A 23,864-nucleotide genomic window follows, 5' to 3' on the forward strand; every position below is an offset into this window, starting at 1 on the left:
TTGTTTTTTAGTAATATGTGTTGTTTTACCTAGATCAAACTCGAAATGTTGAACAAGTAATTTTGCGTTTGCTGTTGAGGTCTGTGACACTCAGTGACACTTTGTAACTCATCTTTCAAAAGACTTAACCTCCCTTTTAGGCAAAAGTTCATTGAAAATGTTAAAGTTTAGGGGCACCTGGGTGGCTCACTTGGTTAAGGATCTGATTCTTGATTTTAGCTCAAGTCATGATCTTGGGGTTGTGAGATCAAGCCCCACATTCGCTCTGCGCTCAGTGGGGAGTCTGCTTAAGATTCTCTCTCTCCCTCTCCCTCTCCCTCAGTCCCTTCCTCTCTCTCTCTCTCTCAAATAAATAAATCTTAAAAAATGTTAAAGTTTACTACTTGAGCAAAATATTAATTATGTTTATATATTTCTTACACATTTGAAAATGTTCTAGCAATTAAAGTTTGATGGGTTTTCCTGCGCTCAAAAAAACTTACTGATTAATTAAAAAAAAAACTAATAAATCAAAGAAATGTTTAAAGAACTGGAAGTAAACTAAATCTATGACCTTTCTGGCATAGGCTTTCCTCCCATCAACAGAATTGTACATTTATGATACTATATAAATAATAAATAACAGTGGGTGACAAACCTAGAGGGAGAGAAAGCAGGAGGTGAGGTATTCTACAGTCTTGCTGTGTATTATCTTCAACACATTTTGTTGCATTGTGGTTTTTTGAGGACTAGGCTCCCAGAGTGTTGCTTGCTAATGGATACTAACTAGAAGGTGAGAAATCTCCCTGTCATTTCCTGTGGTTGGAGAAGGAAAAGATATTTGTTGACTGGTTAGGCACACAGCCAGTAGTGAACTGACTGCCTGCTAATGCACGATTTTTCGGAAGGAGTTGTATCTTTCCCACTGGACAGAACTTGGTTTTAAGCATTTGTTGATATTATTTCTAAACCAAAAATTAGGTGGCAGGGGAAGGTATCCTGGGAAGGAAAAGACATGCCTTTGGATTTAGCAAAGACTTGTGTCTAAATACAAGTTTTGTTATATATTTACTTTGGAAAAGGTAGTAGTTTCATGCTAGGTTTTCTAATATATTTCTCCCTCATGTCTTAGGAGAGTCAGTGGAGGTAATGTCTATAGAATGCTCACTTCCCCCCCGCACCCCATCTTTCTTTTTTTTTGTCTCCTCTCCTTCCCTTCCCTTCCTTTTCCTTCAGTTTCCTTCCAAATGTTAAATGTTAAATTTCACTGTAATGCATCGATGTATTCTCATACAAGTAACAAAGTTAATAATGGAACTAGAAATGATGTTCCACATCAGCTTATATATTTTTTAGAGATATTAAAATAAATACAGGGCAGTGTGTCTCAGCTTGTAGCACTATGGAAGTGGTCTCAGTTCTCTGGAATAGCTCCCTCGATTAACTTAATTTCTTAGCATCAGATGCTTCATATTGTTGTACATAGTGGTACAATAAGTTTCTCTCTTGAGGAACTTCTGTAGCAAAAGTAATAGCTTGTGCAGGGCCGTATATAAAAACCATTAACAAGCAATGACTTAATGGATTGAATGTAAAAAGAAATAGGAAACTTAAAACCTTTACTCTTCTTGAGCTTGCTATCCAGATGTTCTGCAGGAAAAAATTCTCTTCTTTGTACTTTGCTGTAGGATCCATCAGATATCCTAGAACTCTAGTTCAAAGTGTATTATTACCTTTCTGTTTTTATTACTGGTTTTTGAAGTTTGGAGATACTTAACTTTGAGTCCTTGAGATCACATTAGATCTTGTCAGGCCCATTTTGTGCTCTCTAGGGTACAAGATGAATGTTGAATTACCATAGTATCTAAAGAGCAATGAAATTCTGACAAGGAAATTTCAAACCTGCTTCTTAATATAAAGCAAATGATGACAAATACACATATGTATGTATGTGTGTGTGTGTGTGTATAACATACACATTTTTATTCTAAAGTTAAATCAACTTACCTTCAATATTTTTAAAATAAACTTACCAAGAGCAGGTCAGTGTTGTTGAAAGATTTAAGTGGCAAAGAGAAAGTATATAGCAAAGGGAGAAGGTCTTAGAATATTACTGACTTAAGAACATAAGTATATGTCAGGAAGCTTCTTTTTATTAAGAAAAACTTATTCCATTTTAAATAGGCATTATATTTTGTAAAAATCTTTCTTATTCTGTGACTGTAGATTGATATTTCACATATTTGAATTTGATATGTATGTATTTTTGCCTTCAATGATACCACACATTCTGTCCCTACTGCCTCTGTTGCTATTCATCCAGGATCAGCAGGAAGAGCATCATACAATACTATACTGTAGACTAAGAGCTTATATTCTAAGTAATAGTACTTCCTGAAATTGTCTCCCTTTTAAAAATAAAATAAACTATAATTTAACTTGTCATTTTAGCAAATGTAGTTTATGTTTTAATTATGAAATACTTGCTGAAATTTGGGAAAATTCTAATTCTTAGAATTTTGTTGACTTGGAAGATAGAAAATAACAAATCTGAATAATTGCAGCAAAGGAAATTTTATCCATTTGTAGCAATACGTTATGCCTAAGACAGTATGCTTGCTGCTCCATATCAAGCTAAGGGTGCCATCCATGAATAAGTCATGCCCCTATTCATGTTTCTTTTTCATGAAGTGCATGAAAGGTTTTTTTTTTTAATTTTATTTTTTATAAACATATAATATATTTTAATCCCCAGGGGTACAGGTCTGTGAATCGCCAGGTTTACACACTTCACAGCACTCCCCATAGCACATACCCTCCCCAGTGTCCATAATCCCACACCCCTCCCAGCCTCCCTCCCCCCATCAACCCTCAGTTTGTTTTCTGAGATTGAGAGTCACTTAAGTTTTGTCTCCCTCCCAATTCCATCTTGTTTCATTTACTCTTCTCCTACCCCCTTAACCCCCCCCATGTTGCATCTCCTCTCCCTCATATCAGGGAGATCATATGATAGTTGTCTTTCTCTGATTGACTTATTTCGCTAAGCATGATACCCTCTAGTTCCATCCACGTCATAGCAAATGGCAAGATTTCATTTCTTTTGATGGCTGCATAGTATTCCATTGTGTATATATACCACATCTTCTTTATCCATTCGTCTGTTGATGGACATCTAGGTTCTTTCCATAGTTTGGCTATTGTAGACATTGCTGCTATAAACATTCGGGTGCACGTGCCCCTTCGGATCACTACGTTTGTATCTTTGGGTAAATACCCAGCAGTGCAATTGCTGGGTCATAGGGTAGTTCTATTTTCAACATTTTGAGGAACCTCCATGCTGTTTTCCAGAGTGGTTGCATGAGCTTGCATTCCCACCAACAGTGTAGGAGGGTTCCCCTTTCTCCGCATCCTCGCCAGCATCTGTCATTTCCTGACTTGTTAATTTTAGCCATTCTGACTGGTGTGAGGTGATATCTCATTGTGGTTTTGATTTGTATTTCCCTGATGCCGAGTGATATGGAGCACTTTTTCATGTGTCTGTCGGCCATCTGGATGTCTTCTTTGCAGAAATGTCTGTTCATGTCCTCTGCCCATTTCTTGATTGGATTATTTGTTCTTTGGGTGTTGAGTTTGCTAAGTTCTTTATAGATTTTGGACACTAGCCCTTGATCTGATATGTCATTTGCAAATATCTTCTCCCATTCTGTCAGTTGTCTTTTGGTTTTGTTAACTGTTTCCTTTGCTGTGCAAAAGCTTTTGATCTTGATAAAATCCCAATAGTTCATTTTTGTCCTTGCTTCCCTTGCCTTTGGCGATGTTCCTAGGAAGATGTTGCTGCGACTGAGGTCGAAGAGGTTGCTGCCTGTGTTCTCCTCAAGGATTTTGATGGATTCCTTTCTCACATTGAGATCCTTCATCCATTTGGAGTCTATTTTCGTGTGTGGTGTAAGGAAATGATCCAATTTCATTTTTCTGCATGTGGCTGTCCAATTTTCCCAACACCATTTATTGAAGAGGCTGTCTTTTTTCCAGTGGACATTCTTTCCTGCTTTGTCGAAGATGAGTTGACCATAGAGTTGAGGGTCTATTTCTGGGCTCTCTATTCTGTTCCATTGATCTATGGGTCTGTTTTTGTGCCAGTAGCATGCTGTCTTGATGATGACAGCTTTGTAATAGAGCTTGAAGTCCGGAATTGTGATGCCACCAACTTTGGCTTCCTTTTTCAATATTGCTTTGGCTACTCGAGGTCTTTTCTGGTTCCATATAAATTTTAGGATTATTTGTTCCATTTCTTTGAAAAAAAAATGGATGGTACTTTGATAGGAATTGCGTTAAATGTGTAGATTGCTTTAGGTAGCATAGACATTTTCACAATATTTATTCTTCCAATCCAGGAGCATGGAACATTTTTCCATTTCTTTGTGTCTTCCTCAATTTATTTCATGAGTACTTTAGAGTTTTCTGAGTATAGATTCTTAGTCTCTTTGGTTAGGTTTATTCCTAGATATCTTATGGTTTTGGGTGCAATTGTCAATGGGATGGACTCCTTAATTTCTCTTTCTTCTGTCTTGTTGTTGGTGTAGAGAAATGCAACTGATTTCTGTGCATTGATTTTATATCCTGACACTTTACTGAATTCCTGTACAAGTTCTAGCAGTTTTGGAGTGGAGTCTTTTGGGTTTTCCACATAGAGTATCATATCATCTGCGAAGAGTGATAGTTTGACTTCTTCTTTGCCGATTTGGATGCCTTTAATTTCCTTTTGTTGTCTGATTGCTGAGGCTAGGACTTCTAGTACTATGTTGAATAGCAGTGGTGATAACGGACATCCCTGCCGTGTTCCTGACCTTAGCGGAAAAGCTTTCAGTTTTTCTCCATTGAGAATGGTATTTGCGGTGGGTTTTTCATAGATGGCTTTGATAATATTGAGGTATGTGCCGTCCATCCCTACACTTTGAAGAGTTTTGATCAGGAAGGGATGCTGTACTTTGTCAAATGCTTTTTCAGCATCTTTGAGAGTATCATATGGTTCTTGTTCTTTCTTTTATTAATGTGTTGTATCACATTGATTGATTTGCGGATGTTGAACCAGCCTTGCAGCCCTGGAATAAATCCCACTTGGTCGTGGTGAATAATCCTTTTAATGTACTGTTGAATCCTATTGGCTAGTATTTTGGCGAGAATTTTTGCATCTGTGTTCATCAAGGATATTGGTCTGTAGTTCTCTTTTTTGTTGGGATCCTTGTCTGGTTTTGGGATCAAGGTGATGCTGGCCTCATAAAATGAGTTTGGAAGTTTTCCTTCCATTTCTATTTTTTGGAACAGTTTCAGGAGAATAGGAATTAGTTCTTCTTTAAATGTTTGGTAGAATTCCCCGGGAAGCCATCTGGCCCTGGGCTTTTGTTTGTTTGGAGATTGTTGATGACTGTTTCAATCTCCTTACTGGTTATGGGTCTGTTGAGGCTTTCTATTTCTTCCTGGTTCAGTTGTGGTAGTTTATATGTCTCTAGGAATGCATCCATTTCTTCCAGATTGTCAAATTTGTTGGTGTAGAGTTGCTCATAGTATGTTCTTAATATTGTCTGTATTTCTTTGGTGTTCGTTGTGATATCTCCTCTTTCATTCATGATTTTATTTATTTGGGTCCTTTCTCTTTTCTTTTGATAAGTCTGGCCAGGGGTTTATCGATCTTATTAATTCATTCAAAGAACCAGCTCCTAGTTTCGTTGATTTGTTCTATTGTTTTTTTTGGTTTTTATTTCATTGATTTCTGCTCTGATCTTTATGATTTCTCTTCTCCTGCTGGGTTTAGGGTTTCTTTCTTGTTCTTTCTCCAGCTCCTTTAGGTGTAGGGTTAGGTTGTGTACCTGAGACCTTTCTTGTTTCTTGAGAAAGTCTTGTACCACTATATATTTTCCTCTCAGGACTGCCTTTGTTGTGTCCCACAGATTTTGAACCGTTGTGTTTTCATTATCATTTGTTTCCATGAATTTTTTCAATTCTTCTTTAATATCCTGGTTGACCCATTCATTCTTTAGAAGGATGCTGTTTAGTCTCCATGTATTTGGGTTCTTTCCAAATTTCCTCTTGTGATTGAGTTCTAGCTTTAGAGCATTGTGGTCTGAAAATATGCAGGGAATGATTCCAATCTTTTGATAACGGTTGAGACCTGATTTAGGACCAAGAATGTGATCTATTCTGGAGAATGTTCCATGTGCACTAGAGAAGAATCTGTATTCTGTTGCTTTGGGATGATGTGTTCTGAATATATCTGTGATGTCCATCTGTTCCAGTGTGTCATTTAAGGCCTTTATTTCCTTGTTGATCTTTTGCTTGGATGATCTGTCCATTTCAGTGAGGGGAGTGTTAAAGTCCCCTACTATTATTGTATTATTGTCGATATGTTTCTTTGATTTTGTTATTAATTGGTTTATATAGTTGGCTGCTCCCATGTTAGGGGCATAGATATTTAAAATTGTTAGATCTTCTTGTTGGACAGTTCCTTTGAGTATAATATAGTGTCCTTCCTCATCTCTTATTATAGTCTTTGGCTTAAAATCTAATTGATCTGATATAAGGATTGCCACTCCTGCTTTCTTCTGATGTCTGTTAGCATGGTAAATTATTTTCCACCCCATCACTTTAAATCTGGAGGTGTCTTCGGGTTTAAGATGAGTTTCTTGTAGGCAACATATAGATGGGTTTTGTTTTTTTATCCATTCTGATACCCTGTGTCTTTTGATTGGGGCATTTAGCCCATTAACATTCAGGGTAAGTATTGAGAGATATGAATTTAGTGCCATTGTATTTCCTGTAAGGTGACTGTTATTGTATATTGTCTCTGTTTCTTTCTGATCTACTACTGTTAGGGTCTCTCTTTGCTTAGAGGACCCCTTTCAATAATTCCTGTAGAGCTGGTTTGGTATTTGCAAATTCTTTCAGTTTTTGTTTGTCCTGGAAGCTTTTAATCTCTCCTTCTATTTTCAATGATAGCCTAGCTGGATATAGTATTCTTGGCTGCATGTTTTTCTCGTTTAGTACTCTGAATATATCATGCCAGCTCTTTCTGGCCTGCCAGGTCTCTGTGGATAAGTCTGCTGCCAATCTAATATTTTTACCATCGTACGTTACAGACTTCTTTTCCCGGGCTGCTTTCAGGATCTTCTCTTTGTCACTAAGACTTGTAAATTTTACTATTAGGTTACGGGGTGTGGACCTATTCTTATTGATTTTGAGGGGGGTTCTCTGAACCTCCTGGATTTTGATGCTTGTTCCCTTTGCCATATTGGGGAAATTCTCTCCAATAATTCTCTCCAGTATACCTTCTGCTCCCCTCTCTGTTTCCTCTTCTTCTGGAATCCCAATTATTCTAATGTTGTTTCGTCTTATGGTGTCACTTATCTCTCGAATTCTCCCCTCGTGGTCCAGTAGCTGTTTTTCCCTCTTTTGCTCAGCTTCTTTATTCTCTGTCATTTGGTCTTCTATATTGCTAATTCTTTCTTCTGCCTCATTTATCCTAGCAGTCAGAGCCTCCATTTTTGTTTGCACCTCATTAATAGCTTTTTTGATTTCAACTTGGTTAGATTTCAGTTCTTTTATTTCTCCAGAAAGGGCTTTTATATCTCCCGAGAGGGTTTCTCTAATGTCTTCCATGCCTTTTTCGAGCCCGGCTAGAACCTTGAGAATCGTCATTCTGAACTCTGGATCTGACATATTACCAATGTCTGTATTGATTAGGTCCCCAGCCTTTGGTACTGCCTCTTGTTCTTTTTTTTTGTGGTGAATTTTTCCGCCTTGTCATTTTGTCCAGATAAGAGTATATGAAGGAGCAAGTAAAATACTAGAAGGGTGGCAACAACCCCAGGAAAATATGCTTTAACGAACTTAGAAGAGATCCCAAATCGTGAGGGGGGAGAAAGGGGATAAAAAGAGGTTCAGAAATAAAAGAAAACCAGTAAAGAAAAAATATAAAAAGGAAAAAATATATATATCTTAGATCAACTAGTTAAAAAATGTTAAAAAAGAAAAGGGTAAAAGTTAAAAAAATTTAGCAGAAGAAGAAAAAAAATTGAAAAAGGAAAAAAAATTAAATTAACTGCAAGGCTAAAGAATCATGGGGAGAAAGCCATGAGTTCCGTGCTTTGCTTTCTCTTCCTCTGGAATTCTGCTGCTCTCCTTGGTATTGAAACTACACTCCTTGGTAGGTGAACTTGGTCCTGGCTGGGTTTCTTGTTGGTCTTCTGGGGGAGGGGCCTGTTGTAGTGATTCTCAAGTGTCTTTGCCCCAGGCAGAGTTGCACCGCACTTACCCAGGGCCAGTCTGAGTAATCCGATCGGGTTTGCTTTCGGGAGCTTTTGTTCCCTGAGTGCTTTCCGTAGAGTTCCGGAGGATGGGAATGAAGATGGCGGCCTCCCGGTCTCCAGCCCGGAGGAGCCGAGAGCCCGGGGCCCCACTCCTCAGTGCGCCCTCAGAGAACAGCACCCAATTACTCCCGTCACCCTGCCTCCAGCCGCGCTCCGAGCTGACCGAACCTGCGACCGGTTCAAGGTAACCCCGAGCTTAGAGCTCACTCCTCGGCTCTGTCTCTGTAGCTGGCTTCCCCGTTCTAATACCTGTAAGCTCTGCGACACTCAGACACCCCCTATCCTTCTGCGACCCTGCGGGACCTGAGGCCACGCTGACCCTGTGTGGGCTTCACCCCGGTTAAGCCTCTGGAGCGATGTCCCTCAGTGGAACAGACTTTTAAAAGTCCCGATTTTGTGCTCCGTTGCTCTGCCGCTTGCCGGGAGCCGGCCCCTCCCCCCATGGTCTATCTTCCTGTCACTTTGGATTCACTTCTCCGCCAGTCCTACCTTTCAGAAAGTGGTTGATTTTCTGTTTCTAAAGTTGCTGTTCTTCTTCTCTTCGATCTCCCGTTGGATTTGTAGGTGTTTGCGATCTTTAGATAAGTTATCTAGCTGATCTCCCGCTACCTGAAGTAGTCTCAGCCTGCTACTTCTCCGCCATCTTTACTCCTCCCCAATGAACTCTGCATGAAAGTTTTATAGAAAAATCAAGTAATGTGCATCTTTTAAGAACCTACAATATGAAAAGGGCAAGCTCCAATATTAGGTGGTGTGTATATCTGTATAGCAAATTTTTCAATCTTTTTCACATGCTGGCAAAGTAACATGCAATTTGTTTTAATATAATAACTTTATTCAGCTTTATGTTTTAATATAACAGCTTCATTTTAAAATAAAAATTAGGGGCGCCTGGAGCTCAATGGTTTAAAGCCTCTGCCTTCTGCTCAGGTCATGATCCCAGGGTCGGACTCTGGTCAGCAGAGGGTCTGCTTCCCCCTCTCTCTCCCTCTCTCTGCCTGCTTCTTTGCCTGCTTGTGATCTTTGTCAAATAAATAAATAAATAAAATCTAAAATAAGTAAATAAAAATAAAAATTAATTTTTAATTTTAATTCTAAATAAACTTTATTATTTAGAGAATGTTTAGTTTTGCAGAAAAATTGAGGGGAGGTGCAGAGATTTTCCGTGTATCCCCTACTTCTACATATGCGTAGCTTCCCCCTTTATCAACATCCCCCACCAGAGGGGAGTTATTTGTTACCTTTGCTGAATCTGTGTTGACATATTATAATTACCTAAAAACTATAGTTTATGTTAGTATTCACTCTCAACTTAAAAAAAAATCAACATATATAGCATTTTTCTAGATTTCAATGTGCATATTACAGAGAGGTAAAGTTCACTTGTATATTTGAACCTGGATATTTTCAAATTTTCCTGGAATTTTCTTCTTTGACCTGTGGGTTAGTTAGAAGTGTTATTTCTTTAGAAGGGATTATTTCTGATAAATTTCTGTTCCTGATTTTTGGTTTAATTATACTATGGTTATATTAGTTTCCTATGGCTACTATGTAATAAATTAAAATGAACTTAATGGCTGAAAACATAAGTTTATTATCTTTCAGTCGGTAGTTGAGAATTATAAAATGGGTCTCATCGGGTGAAAATGGAAGAATGGATGAAGATGTGAGATATATATGTGTGTGTATGTGTGTGTGTGTGTATAAAATAGGATTTATTCAGCCAAAAAAAGAGTGAAATCTTGGCTTTACAATGACCTAGTTATAGCTAGAGAATATAATGCTAAGTGAAATAAATCAGTCAGAGAAAGACAAATACCATATGATTTCACTCGTATGTGGAGTTTAGGAAGCAAAACAAATGAGCAAAGAGGGAAAGAAAAGGGACAAACCAAGAAACAGACTCTTAATAGAGAACAAACTGATGGCTACTGGAGAGGAGGTGGGTGGGTGGGTGGGGTGGGTTAAATAGGTGATGGGGATTAAGGAAAGCACTTGTGATGTGCACAGAGTGATGTATGGAAGTATATTGTTTACCTGAAGCTAATCACTGTATTGTTTACCTGAAGCTAATATCACACTTTATGTTAACTACACTGGAATTGATATAAAAATTGATTTTAATTTATATAAATTTATATAAATTAATTAATAAATTAAATAAAAAATTAAAAAAAACCCCAAACTACTTATATTGTGATGTAAGATGTTACTTTAAGGAAGGTTTATACACAGTGTATAAGTGCACATGACTTTTTTTAATGGCTTGCATATTTATTGAGCAAATACTACTAAAGTAGCTAAAATACTTTGGGTACTTATAAGTGCATCAGTAAAAATCACACTCTTACAAAAGCCTACATTTTCAGCAGTGTTCAACTGCAGGTCTACATAAGTGCCAAAGATGTGAAGTACTGTTTTCTTCCTTTACTTACACAGCTGATATACCTATTCTAATAAAGGAAGGAGGAGGAGGAAAATGCACAAGAAGCAGTCAGAAGAACAGGGCAGAACAAAGCCTGTTCTGTCAAAGGAAGAGCTGCAAGACAGTTATATAAAAATTGGTGTGAGCTTTCAGACTGTCTAATACAACAGCAATCCATGAGTAGATGGTATTGTCTGTTTTTATTTTTGTTTATCCATCTCATTGGGAGCAAGGACAAAAATGTAAAATCTATACTTTGCTTATCAAAACTGCTGAAAAAGAGTGCTCTGCCTAGAAAAAGTATAAAGACATTTTTTTCCAAATTAATTTTTGGGAAAGGTATAATTTTTGTATTCCTACTCAGATGTTAGTTTTTTGGATTTTTTTTGGAGGGCATTTTAAATGTTTGCCCTTTTTTCCCTAAATATCCTTTCAAACAAACAAACAAATGAACAAAAAAAACCCAAAAGAGACACCTAAAAATGCCTGCCAAATTATGCTTATCTTTCTCTAAGCTAAGCACACGAGGCTACTGAAAAAAAAAAAAAGAGATTTGCTCCTGCTATAGTGCCTACATGTCCATGAGAGCAAGCTGATGAGACATGAGTCTCTAACTCTCTCTGGTAGCATTCACTCATCCTACAACACTGAAGAAGAGAGCTACACCAAAAACACAAGAAAAACAAGTTAATCCATTTTTGGGAACAACATTCAGGGAAACAGAATACCAACACCTTCTTAGAACATAGAAATAAAGAATAACTCCATCAGAGCTACCTTGCCAAGAAGCATGCTAAAAGTCCAAAACAGCACATTCATCAGTGTCTCAGGTCCTGTGGGAGTATCCTGGTCAGTTACCACAAAGAAACTAGTTTCAAACTGCTTCTACACATCAAAACAGTACAGGGATAAAATGCAGAGATACAGACAATTGATGAACATAAACTACTAGGCTGGTCACATCTAAATGAAAAAAAGAATGGGAACTCTCAGCTTCTGCAAGAAGCCTTTGGGAGCTGTGTGAGAGAAAAGGCAGAAGTGGACCCCTTGTGCAAGAGTAGAGGAAGTTTGAGTTGTGGAAGACATCGTTGTCAAGAACAAGGCCTGAAGGCCCACTTGTAAGGGTTATAAATGTGAATTCATAGCATGAATTTCTGAACATTTTCATCAGGGTCAGAAAGATTAAAAACTGGTTTGATGAAATCTATTTGTCCACTGTAAATTCTCTAAAGCAAGGCTCAGAGTCCCAAAGTGTCTTCTTATACTTGATTTACACAGAAAAAAAAATTCCATATATGATACCATGACCTCATCAATACCCAAACACCATATATAATACAAATGGTGGTGTTACAATTAAAAATAGTAGAGGTGACTGATGCCTAGGGAGTGGAGTTCATTGCTGTCATCTGGAGTCAGGGAGGCAGGCTCAATCTCATCTTCTTGAGGTTCATTTCCTTGGTGACAGGACAGGAAGTCTTCTTAAGGGAAGACGTATTTCGAAATGGTTCTTGACCGAGACAGAGAGCTCTAGGTAATAAAGCATTTTGAGAATAGTAACAGTCTTTGCCTTGTATCCTCCCTCTCTTAAGTCCAGGGAGACCAGCAGACAAAAGCTCCACTCCCTCTTCACACTCCTTACACCTGAAACACAAATGTGGATGAAAAAGAGCATCATACTAGAAAGGCAGCTGGCAGGGAAGGAGGTACATTACTTTTTCATAGGTTTCTATGTATAAGTTTACAAACAGATATCTTTTTTTCTTCTAAGATTTTATTTATTTGAGAGAGGACACAGCAAGCGAGGGAAAACAAGCGGTGGGAGTGGAAGAAGGAGAAGCAGGCTCCCCACCGAGCAGGAAGCCTGATGTGGGCTCAATCCCAGGACCCTGAGATTGTGACCTGAGCCAAAGGCAGATGCTTAACAACCGAGCCACCCAGACGTCCCAACAAACACATATCTTAATGAAAGAAGATGTTGTGGACATTGGAGAGGTTATGTGCTATGGTGAGTGCTGTGAAGTGTATAGACCTGGTGATTCACAGACCTGTACCCCTGAGGCTAATAATACATTATGTTAATATAAAAAAAATGTTACTTGAAGGATGGTTTATACACAGTATAGTTTCAAGTGCTTAAGCTCATGGCTTGTCCAATATGCTTCTACACATAAATTTACCAACACTTACATCTTGATGAAAGGAAATATTACTGGAAGGATGCATTATACATACTGTTGTTTAAAAAAAATCAAAATGACAGTAAAGCAATTTTTTTTTTTTTTGAGTGTCTAGAGGAGAATCCATTTCCTTGCTCTTTAGCTTTTAGAGGCTCTCCATAATCCTTGGCTCATAAACCTCTTCTTCCATCTTCAGAATCAGCAATGTTGTGTGGATTTCTCACGTTACTATCCTTCTGATTCTCCCTCTTCTACCTTCTTCGACTTTTAATAACCTTGTAGATAACATCAGGTTCACCTGAAAAATCCAGGTTACTGTCTGTATTTTAAGGTCACCAAATTAATAGTCTTAATTTCATTGGTGACCCCAAATCCCATCTTCCATATAACCTAATGTATTTACAGGCTTCAGGAATTAGTACACATCTTTATGGGTCCATTGTTCTGCCTGTCACACCAAGAAGACATACTTTTTGTGATTTCAGTCCTTAAAAATTTTTGAGACCTTTTTTATGGCCAGAAATACAGTGGATCTTGTTGAGTTCTCCATGCGTACTTGAAAAGAATGTGTTTTCTGCTCTATCGAGATGGAGTATCAATTAGATCAAGTAGAATATATCCTTACTGACTTTTCTATCCTCCGAGAGAGGATTGTATAAGTTTACAACTGAAATTGAGAATTCTCTATTTCCATTTTTAGTTCTATCAGTTTTTGCTTCATATACTTTGAAGTTCCATTTTTAGGTATATGTGTATTTAGGATTATCATGGTCTCTTGGTGAATTAACCATTTTGCCATAATGAAAAATACTTTTTTAATATCTGGTGGTGTATCTTGTTTTGAAAACTACTTTGTGTGAAAATAACATAGCTGCTCTAGCTTTTTTATGATTGATTTCCATCATGTTATCTTATCTGTGTCACTATATTTAAAGTGGATTTCTCATATGGCATATATAGTTAGTTCATCTTTTTAAAACATACAATTTGAGCAGTGCCTGGATGGTTTATTTGGTTTATTGTGGTATATTTGGTTAAGGATGTGCATTGTTAAGAGTGGTTTATTTGGTAAGAAACTCTTGGTTTCTGCTCAGGTCATGATCTCATGGGTCATGAGACTGAGCCCCCCCCCATTGGGCTCTGCACTCATGGGGAATCTGAAGATTCTCTCCCACTGCCCCTACCCACATGCTCTCTTTTTCTCTCAAATAAATAAATTAATATTTAAAAAGTATATATAATTTGACAACTCTGCCTTTTAATTTAGGCTTTTAGGCCATTTGCATTTAATAGCATTTTCTATATGATCACATTGAAATATATTGTTTAATTTCAAAGTAGACTTACTTTTTTAAGAGCAGTTATATTTTTTTAAGATTTTATTTATCTATTTCACAGAGAGAGGAAGAGACAGCAGGTGCAGGAACATGAGTGGGGGAGTGGGAGAGGGAAAGCAGGCTTCAGGCCCCCCCACCAACAGGGAGCCCAGTGTGGGACTCCATTCCAGCACCCTGGCATCATGACCTGAGCCAAAGGCAGAAGCTTAACAACTGAGCCACCCAGGCACTCCTTAAGAGTAGTTTTCTATTTGCAACAAAATGGAGCAGGAACTACAGAAACTACAAACCCTTGGCATCTCCAGCCTCCCCTACTATCAATATCCCACACTAGAGTGCTGTGTTTATTACAATTGATGAACTCATCCTGAGGCACCATTATTACCCAAAGTCCACTGTTTACACAGGGGTCACTACCGGTGATGTATGGTCTATGGGTTTGGACAAATGTACAATGACAAGTACCCACTATCATAGCATACTATAGAATAGTTTTACTGCCCTAAAAGTCCTCTTTTCTCTGCATACTCCTCTTTTCCTCTCTCCCAATCTCTGGTAACCACCGATTCTCTCATCATTTCTTTCTTTGGTTATGCTTGTTTTTCAGAATGTCAAATAGTTGTAATCATATCGCATGTAGCCTTTTCATTTAGTAAAATGTATTTAAGGTTCCCCCATGTCATTTCATGACTTGTTGGCTCATTTCTTTTTAGTGCTGAATAAGATTCCTTTGTCTGGATGTACCACAGTTTACTTATCTGTTCACCTACTGAAGGACATCTTGGTTACTTCCAAGTTTTGGCAATTATGAATAAAGCTACTATAAACATCAGTGTGCAGGTTTTTATGTGGACATGTTTTCAGCTCTTTTGGCTAAATACCAATATGCATGATGATTAGATCATATGGTAAGAGTATGTTTAGTTTTCTAAGAAGCTGCCAAACTGTCTTCCAGAGGGACTGTGCAATTTTGCATTTTCACCATCAGTGAATGAGAATTCTTGTTGCTCCACAGCATTGCTAGCATTTGGTGTTGTCAGTGTTCTGGATTTTGGCCATTCTAATGGATGTGCAGTGATATCTCACTGTTGTTTTAATTTGTATTTCTCTCATGACATATAATGTGGAGCATCTTTTAATATGTTTGTTATCTGTGTACCTTCCTTGGTGAGGTGTCTGTTCAGGGCTTGAAACTATTTTTTGTTTGCTGTTGAGTTTTAATAGTTTGTATATATTTTGAGTAATAGTCCTTTATCAGATAGGTCTTTTGCAAATATTTTCTCCCAGTTTGTAACTTGTCTTCTTGTTCTCTTGACAGTGTCTTTTGCAGAGCAGAAGTTTTAAAATTTAATGAAGACCAGATGATTATTTCTTCCAGGGTTATATTTAATGTCATTGCCATATATTTAAAAAGTCATCTGATTTTCTCTTGTTTTCCTCAGTAGTTTTTTGTCTTGCATTTAGGCCTATTAATTACTATAAGTTATTTTTTTGTGGAAGGTGTAAGGGTTAATTTTTTATTTATTCTTTGTTCCATGTTTTCCTTTTTCTACATTCTTTTAGTTAACTCAAAAATTAACACTCATTTCATCTATTGGATTCTAAGCTCTATGTCTCTGTTTTATCTTAGTGGTTTGCTCTAGGGTTTAAAATATTAATCTTTAATGTATCATGGAGTACCTTCAAATAATATTATACCTCTTTGTATAGTGGAAGAACTTTATAATAGGATGTTTACATTTGTTCTATCCTTTGTACAATTTTTGTCATATATTTTATTTTGGCATTTTATGAACTCTATATGATGTGCTATTTTTTTCTCCAAAAGATAAATTATTTTTTAAAGAGATTGAAAAAGCAAGAAAAATAGCTTTTGTATTTGTACATATAGTCACAGATCTGGTGCTCTTTATTCCTTTGTGTTTCCATTTATATTTTTTTAAGATTTTATTTATTTATTTGACAGAGATCACAAGTAGGTAGAGAGGCAGGCAGAGAGAGAGCGGGGGGGGAAGCAGGCTCCCCACTGAGCAGAGAGCCTGATGCGGGGCTCAATCCCAGGACTCTGGGATCATGACTGAGCCAAGGCAGAGGCTTAACCCACTGAGCTACCCAGGCACCCCATGTGTTTCCATATTTTCATCTAGTATCACTTTCCTTCCTTCCTTCTTTTTTTTATTAACATATAATGTATTATTTGCCCCAGGGGTACAGGTCTGTGAATCATCACTCTTACACAATTCACAGTGCTCACCATAGCACATACCTTCCCCAGTGTCCACATGTAGCCACCCTATCCTTCCCCCTCTCCCCCAGCAACCCTCAGTTTGTTTCCTGAGAATAAGAGTCTCTTATGGTTTGTCTCCCTCCCCAGCCCCATTTTGTTTCATTTTTCCCTCCTTCCCCAGCGTGACCCCCCTGCCATCCCTCTCAAATTCCTCAAGTTAGAGAGCTCTTATGATAATTGTCTTTCTCTGATTGACTTATTTTCTTTAACATAATACCCTCTAGGTCCATTCACGTCATAGCAAATGGCAAGATTTCATTTTTTGATGGCTGTATAGTATTCCATTGTATATATAAACCACATCTTCTTTATCCATTTTTCTGTTGATGGACATCTAGGCTCTTTCCATTGTTTTGTTACTGTGGACATTGCTGCTATAAACATTTGGGTGTGCATGCCCCTTCAGATCACTACATTTGTATCTTTAGGGTAAATACCCAGTAATGAAATTGCTGGGTTATAGGGTAGTTCTATTTTCAACTTTTTGGGGAACCTCCATACTGTTTTCCAGAGTGGTTGCACCAGCTTGATTCCCACCAACAATGTAGGCAGGTTCCCCTTTCTCTGCATCCTTGCCAACACTTGTCATTTCCGGACTGGTTAATATTAGCCATTCTGATTGCTGTGAGGTGGTATCTCACTGTGGTTTGATATGTTTTTCCCTGATGCTGAGTGATGTTGAGCACTTTTTCATGTATCTGTTGGCCATCTGGATGTCTTCTTTGCAGAAATGTCTGTTAATGTCTTCTACCTATTTCTTGATTGGATTATATGATCTTTGGGTGCTGAGTTTGGTAAGTTCTTTATAGATTTTGGATACTAGTCCTTTATCTGATATGTCATTTGCAAATATCTTCTCCCATTCTGTCAGTTGTCTTTTAGTTTTGTTGACTGTTTGCTTTGCTCAGCAAAAGCTTTTGATCTTGATGAAGTCCCAACAATTCATTTTTGCCCTTGCTTCCCTTGCTTTTGGCAATATTTCTAGGAAGAAGTTGCTGTGCCTGAGGTCAAAGAGGTTATTGCCTGTGTTCTCCTCAAGGATTTGGATGAATTCCTTTCTCACATTGAGGTCTTTCATCCATTTGGAGTCTATTTTTGTGTGTGGTGTAAGGAAATGGTCCAGTTTCATTTTTCTGCATGTGGCTGTCCAATTTCCCGAATACCATTTGTTGAAGAGACTGTCTTTTTTTCCATTGGATATTCTTTCCTGCTTTGTTGAAGATTAGTTGACCACAGAGTTGAGTGTCCATTTCTGGGCTCTCTATTCTGTTCCATTGATCTATGTGTCTGTTTTTGTGCCTGTACCATACTGTCTTGATGATGACAGCTTTGTAATGGAGCTTGATGTCTGGAATTGTGATGCCACCAACATTGATTTTCTTTTTTAACATTCCTCTGACTCTTCAGGGTCTTTCCTGTTTCCATATAAATTTTAGGATTATTTGTTCCATTTCTTTGAAAAAAACTTGATGGTATTTTGGTAGGGATTGTGTTAAATCTGTAGATTGCTCTAGGTAGCATAGACATTTTCATAATATTTGTTCTTACAACCCATGAGCATGGTATGTTTTTCCATTTCTTTGTGTCTTCCAATTTCTTTCACGAGTACTGCATATTTTCTGAATACAGATCTTTTACCTCTTTGGTTAGATTTATTTCTGGGTATCTTATGGTTTTGAGTGCCATTGTAAATGGGATCATCTCCTTAATTTCTCTTTCTTCTATCTTCTTGTTGGTATATAGAAATGCAACTGATTTCTGTGCATTGATTCAATACAGCATCAGAATATAAAATCAAGGTACTTTTCTTCTTTCTGAAGAACTTCCTTCAAGAATTCTAGTAGTCCAGATCTAATGGCAGCTGAGTCTCTCAACTTTTGTTTCTTTGCAAGTCTTCATTAATTTACCTTCATTTTGGAAGACACTGTCACTGGGTATAGAATTCTAGTTTTCTTTCAGTATTTTAAGCATGTTACTCTCTTTACTTCTAGCTTGGAGAGTTTCCAATGAGAAATATACTTAATATTCATGTTTTTGTTACTCTTTAGATCATGTTCTTCCCCCACCCCTAAGTGCTTTTAAGATCATCTCTTTATCACAGGTAATTAGCAATTAAATTATGATGTGCCTTGTTGTATTTTTCTTTCTGTTTATTATTTTGGGATACAATGATGCTCTTTCGCCTGATTTTGTAATTTTTATCAAATTTGGAAATAGGTCACTCTTTCTTTAAATATATGCTCTCTCTTTTTATCTTTTCTTTATGAGCATGTGATTGTAAGTTATTCGATCACTTGCTATTGTTCCACAAGTTACTGATCTCTGTGTTTCTTCTTTATTTTTCCTTTCTTTGCTTCATATGTAATAGTTTCTCATGCTGTGTCTTAAACTTCACAGATCTTTTCTGTATCATCTGTTAATTTCATCAAGTGTATTTTTAATCTCATCTAGGACATTGTACTTTTCATCTCTAGGAGTTTCATCTATTTTTGTTTGTTTTAATTTGGTAGTATCTGTTTTGTCTTCCCTCATTATGCTCATGTTTTTCTCTATATTTTTTTATTTTTCATTTTAAAAAATATTTTATTTATTTATTTGACAGAGACCCAGGAAGAGAGGGAACACAAGCAGGAGGAGTGGGAGAGGGAGAAGCAGGTTTTCTGTTGTGCAAGGAGCTGGATTTGGGGCTCTATCCCAGGACCCCAGGATCATAACCTTAGCCAAAGGCAGACACTTAATGACGGAGGCATCAAGGTGCCCTATATTCTTTTTTTCTTTTTTTAAATTTGAGTGTGGTTAACATAAAATATATTAGTTTCAGTGTACAACATAGTGATGCAACATTTATATGCATTATGAAGTGATCAATACCATAAATCTAGCTTCTGTCACCACACAAAGTTGTTACATATTATTAACCAATATATTCTCAATACTGTACATTGTATCTCCTATTTATAACTGGAAGTTAATACTTTTAATCTTCTATCTTTTTTCACCCATTTTCCCTCTGCCCTCCTTCTGGCAACTACCAGATTGTTCTCTGTATCTATGCACATATTTCTGCTTTGTTCCATTTGTTCCTTTGTTTTGTTTTTAGGTTCCAAATACAGTGAAATCATATGGTATTGGTCTTTTTCTGTTTGACCTAGCGTAATACACTCTAGGTCCATCTATATTGTCACAAATGGCAAGATTTCATTCTTTTTTAATGGCTGAGTAATATTCCATTTTATATATCTTTTTATCCATTTATCTTTTTATCCATTTATCTCTTAGTAGACATTTAAGTTGCTTCTGTATTTTGGCTGTTATAAATAATGCTGCAATAAGCATAGAGGTGCTTATATCTTTTTGAACTAATGGTTTTATTTTCTTTGGATAAATACTCAGAAGTGAAATTGCTGGATCACATAGTAGTTCTATTTTTAATTTTTTAAGGAATGTCTATACTGTTCCTTAGTGGTTGAACAAATTTACATTCCCACCACAAGTGTTCCTTTTTCTTTAAGTATTGTTATTTCTCATCTTTTTGATGCTACCCATTCTGGGAGGTTTGAGATGACATCTAATTGTGGTTTTGATTTTCATTTCCCTGTTGATTAGTCATGTTGAGCATCTTTTTATATGTCTGTTGGCCATCTATATGTTTCTTTGGAGAAATGTCTATTCAGGTGCTCTGCATATTTTGAAACTAGATTGTGTGGGTGGTTTTCTTTTTTTGATATTGAGTTGCATGAGTTCTGTATGTATTTTGGATATTAAACCCATCAATTTTGTCATTTGCAAGTATCTCTCCCATTAATAGGTTGTCTTTTTGTTTCATTGATGGTGACTTTCACTGTGCAAAAGCTTCTTGGTTTGATGTAGTCTCATTTGTTTATTTCCCTATATTCTTGAGCAGTTGAGAATATTTATAATAGCTATTTTAAGATCTTTGTTAATTTTATTATGTTTGTCATTTCTGGATCTGTTTATATTGATTTTTCTCTTGGTTATGAGTCATATTTTTCCAGCTGCTGTATATAATTAATAATTTTGACTTGGTGCCAGAAAATCCCTCCCTCACTTCTTGTGAATTTTTTGTTGTAGGGCATAGAATTTGTTATATTCTTTTAGTATTAGATTTCAAAAATGTCATCTAGTTAAATTTGGGGGGGTTTGTTTGATTCATTTGAAGCTTCTTTTAGGCTTTGTTAGGGAGGTCCAGGGCATCTTTTAGTCCAGGGCTAAGTTAATTTCATTTCTGAGAGATACCTTTCTGAGGATTTTAATTTATCTTACTAGAATTATGATGTGTTTTCTATTCTGACTGATGGGAACACAAGCATTTCCCAGCCTTGTGCAATCTTGGAGAATTATCTACTCTTTTGTAGGTGAAGAGGGATAGGGATTGGTCTCTGTTACTCTATCACAGTCAGGAATGACGTCCTATAGGGTATTTTTGAATTATGAACTCATATTCTTCAATGGGTATATGTTATTACAATTTTTTATTTGTTGTGTCAGTTTATGTAAATTTTTTCAAAGAATCTGTTCATTCATATAAGTCATGAGATTTGTATAAGATTGTTTATGGTATCTTGTTATTTTTCTTTAATGTCACTAGGATCTATAATATCTCATCTTTTTTTTTCTTTTTTTAAAGAAGATTTTATCTATTTATTTGACAGAGAGAGAGAGATCACAAGCAGGCAGAGAGTGGGGGAAGCAGACTCCTTGCTGAGCAGAGAGCCCAACATGGGACTCAATCCCAGGATCCCGAGATCATAACCTGAGCTGCAGGCAGAGGCTCAACCCACTGAGTCACCCAGGTGCCCCATCTCATCATTTTTTTTAAGAGAATATTTTTTTTTTTAGATTTTTAAAAATTCATTTATTTGACAGAGATCACAAGTAGGCAGAGAGAGAGGAAGGGAAGCAGGCTTCCTGCTGAGCAGAGAGCCCAATGCGGGGCTTGATCCCGGGACCCTGGGGTCATGACCCGAGCCAAAGGCAGAGGCTTTAACCCACTGAGCCACCCAGGTGCCCCTTAAGAGAATATTAAATCATTTATTGATTACACATGATAATGGATGAAACACAAGCTTTAATCCCATCTATAATTTTATCTGATACCATAATTCAATTTAGATATATTGCATAGGATGTGCCAACAATCATATTAATAACCAAATAAACTCCAGGACTTTGCTTGGGTGACCTTTTAATGGTGAACTCCAGGTCACAACACATTAACTGTCAGTTCAACTACACCAAGGTTTGTGGAGACAATGGCTTCTGTGCCCAAGCACATTGCAAACAAATTTCAAAAGGAACCTGACATCACCCTGAAGGAATTCTAATTTTACACTGTTGGGGTAGTATACCAAGATGGCTTCAGAGTAGACTAACTTAACACAGCACATTTGAAAAAAAAGGACACATTTATTCAGTGTCATGAAAAGCCTATTACATTTAGCAATCAACATCATGGGTGCAAAAAAAAAAAAAAATCTACATTAAAACACTTTGTTTGAATGCTTTACATTTTCCACAGAACAGAAACTAAAATAACCTGTTATACAATTAGTCACAAATATAGCCCTCGAGTTTTTTGCCCATACACATGAGTATTGTCTAAAACATGTCTTCTTTGTAGCAGGTAGGCCCTGCCACCATTGTGCTTGGCTGAGTTCACAAATCTGTTGTAACCTGTAGCTTCCCTGTCACTTCTCTGGTTCTCCTCTCCTGCTAAGCTTTGTTTCCTGGCAGTGATTAAAACCTTCTGCCACTGCTGTAGCTACTGCTGCTGCTGGAACCACTATAGCCACTTTGGTTTTATGGTTTGGCAAAGTATTGGCCTCCATGACCATAGGGGCCAGAGTTTCTGCCTCCAAAATTTCCTCCTTTCATGGGTCCAAAATTTGAGGATTGATTATTGTAATTGCCAAAACCATTATAGCTTATGCAACCTCCTAAGTTGCCTCCAGTACCACCACCATAGCTGCCTCTACCTCCTCCGCTATTACAGCTGTCCTAGCTGCCACTCCCACCATAGCCACTGTCTTGGTTTCCACAACCTTGTCCACCACTTCCATAGCCCCTGTTTCTTCCAGAGTAACCAGGGCCACCTCCTCATAACCATCATCATTACCAAATTCTTTATAGCCATCCCCACTGCCACCATATCCACCACCACCTCAACTGCCACCAAAGCCACTTCAACCACTGAAATTCCCTCTATGAACAAAGTTGTCATTCCCACCAAAACCACCTCCACCACCACCACCAAAGTTTCCAGAACCACTTTGACCTCTTTGGCTGGATGAAGCACTAGCCATCTCTCGCTTACATAGGGCTTTTCTTACTTCACAGTTGTGGCCATTCACAGTATGGTATTTTGAATAACAATCTTGTCTACAGAGTCATGGTCATCAAATGTTACAAAAGCAAAACCCCTCTTTTTGCCACTGCCTCAGTCAGTCACGATCTCAATTTCTTCGATTTTCCCATACTGTTCGAAATAATCTCTTAGATGATATTCTTCAGTGGCTTCTTTAATGCCACCAACAAAAATCTTTTTCACAAAAAGTGAAAGTGGGCACTAAAGTGGGCACCAGGTCTTTGAGACTCTTCTCTTGAGACAGCCTTCTTTGGTTCCACAACTCTTCCATCCACCTTGTGAGGCCTTGCATTCATGGCTGCATCTACCTCCTCCACAGTGGCACACGTGACAAAACCAAAGCCTCTGGAGCACCACGTGTTTGGATCTCTCATTAACACACAGTCTGTAACTGTTCCCCCTTGCTCAAAATGGCTCCTCAGATTCTCATCAGTTGTTTCAAAGCTCAGACCTCTGTTGAAGAGCTTCTGCAGCTGTTCAGGTTCTTTGGGAAACTCTGACTTAGACATGATGGTGGAGGGAGGGGAGACTTTAACGATGCTTATTTGGTGGTGTCCACGGGCAGAAAGAATGTAATATCTCATCTTTAATTCCCAGTACTGGTGATTGTGGAACCCAGAGTGCCCTAGAGCATTTCTCTCAGTTCTCCTTCTGTGCCATGCTCCCAGACTTCTGCAGGCCCTGTACACGTGTGCCTCAGAGTGTGGTGTGTCTCTCTCATATCTTCTGTTTTTCTCCTAATACTCCTCATCAATGAATTATTATTATTATTTTTTAAAATTTTATTTATTTATTTGACAGACAGAGATCACAAGTAGGTAGAGAGGCAGGCGGAGAGAGAGAGGAGGAAGCAGGCTCCCCGCCAAGCAGAGAGCCCGATGTGGGGCTCGATCCCAGGACCCCGGGAC

The 23,864-nt window shown here is 37.7% G+C and overlaps 1 pseudogene; it reads right to left on the reverse strand.

Moving 5' to 3' along the window:
• Nucleotides 1–22,328: 22,328 nt before the first annotated feature.
• LOC125099915 (heterogeneous nuclear ribonucleoprotein A1-like) lies at nt 22,329–23,465 on the reverse strand (annotated as a pseudogene).
• Nucleotides 23,466–23,864: the final 399 nt, after the last annotated feature.

This window comes from Lutra lutra, chromosome 5 (genome assembly GCF_902655055.1).
Source record: "Lutra lutra chromosome 5, mLutLut1.2, whole genome shotgun sequence".
In the NCBI taxonomy this organism is placed as follows: Eukaryota; Metazoa; Chordata; class Mammalia; order Carnivora; family Mustelidae; genus Lutra; species Lutra lutra.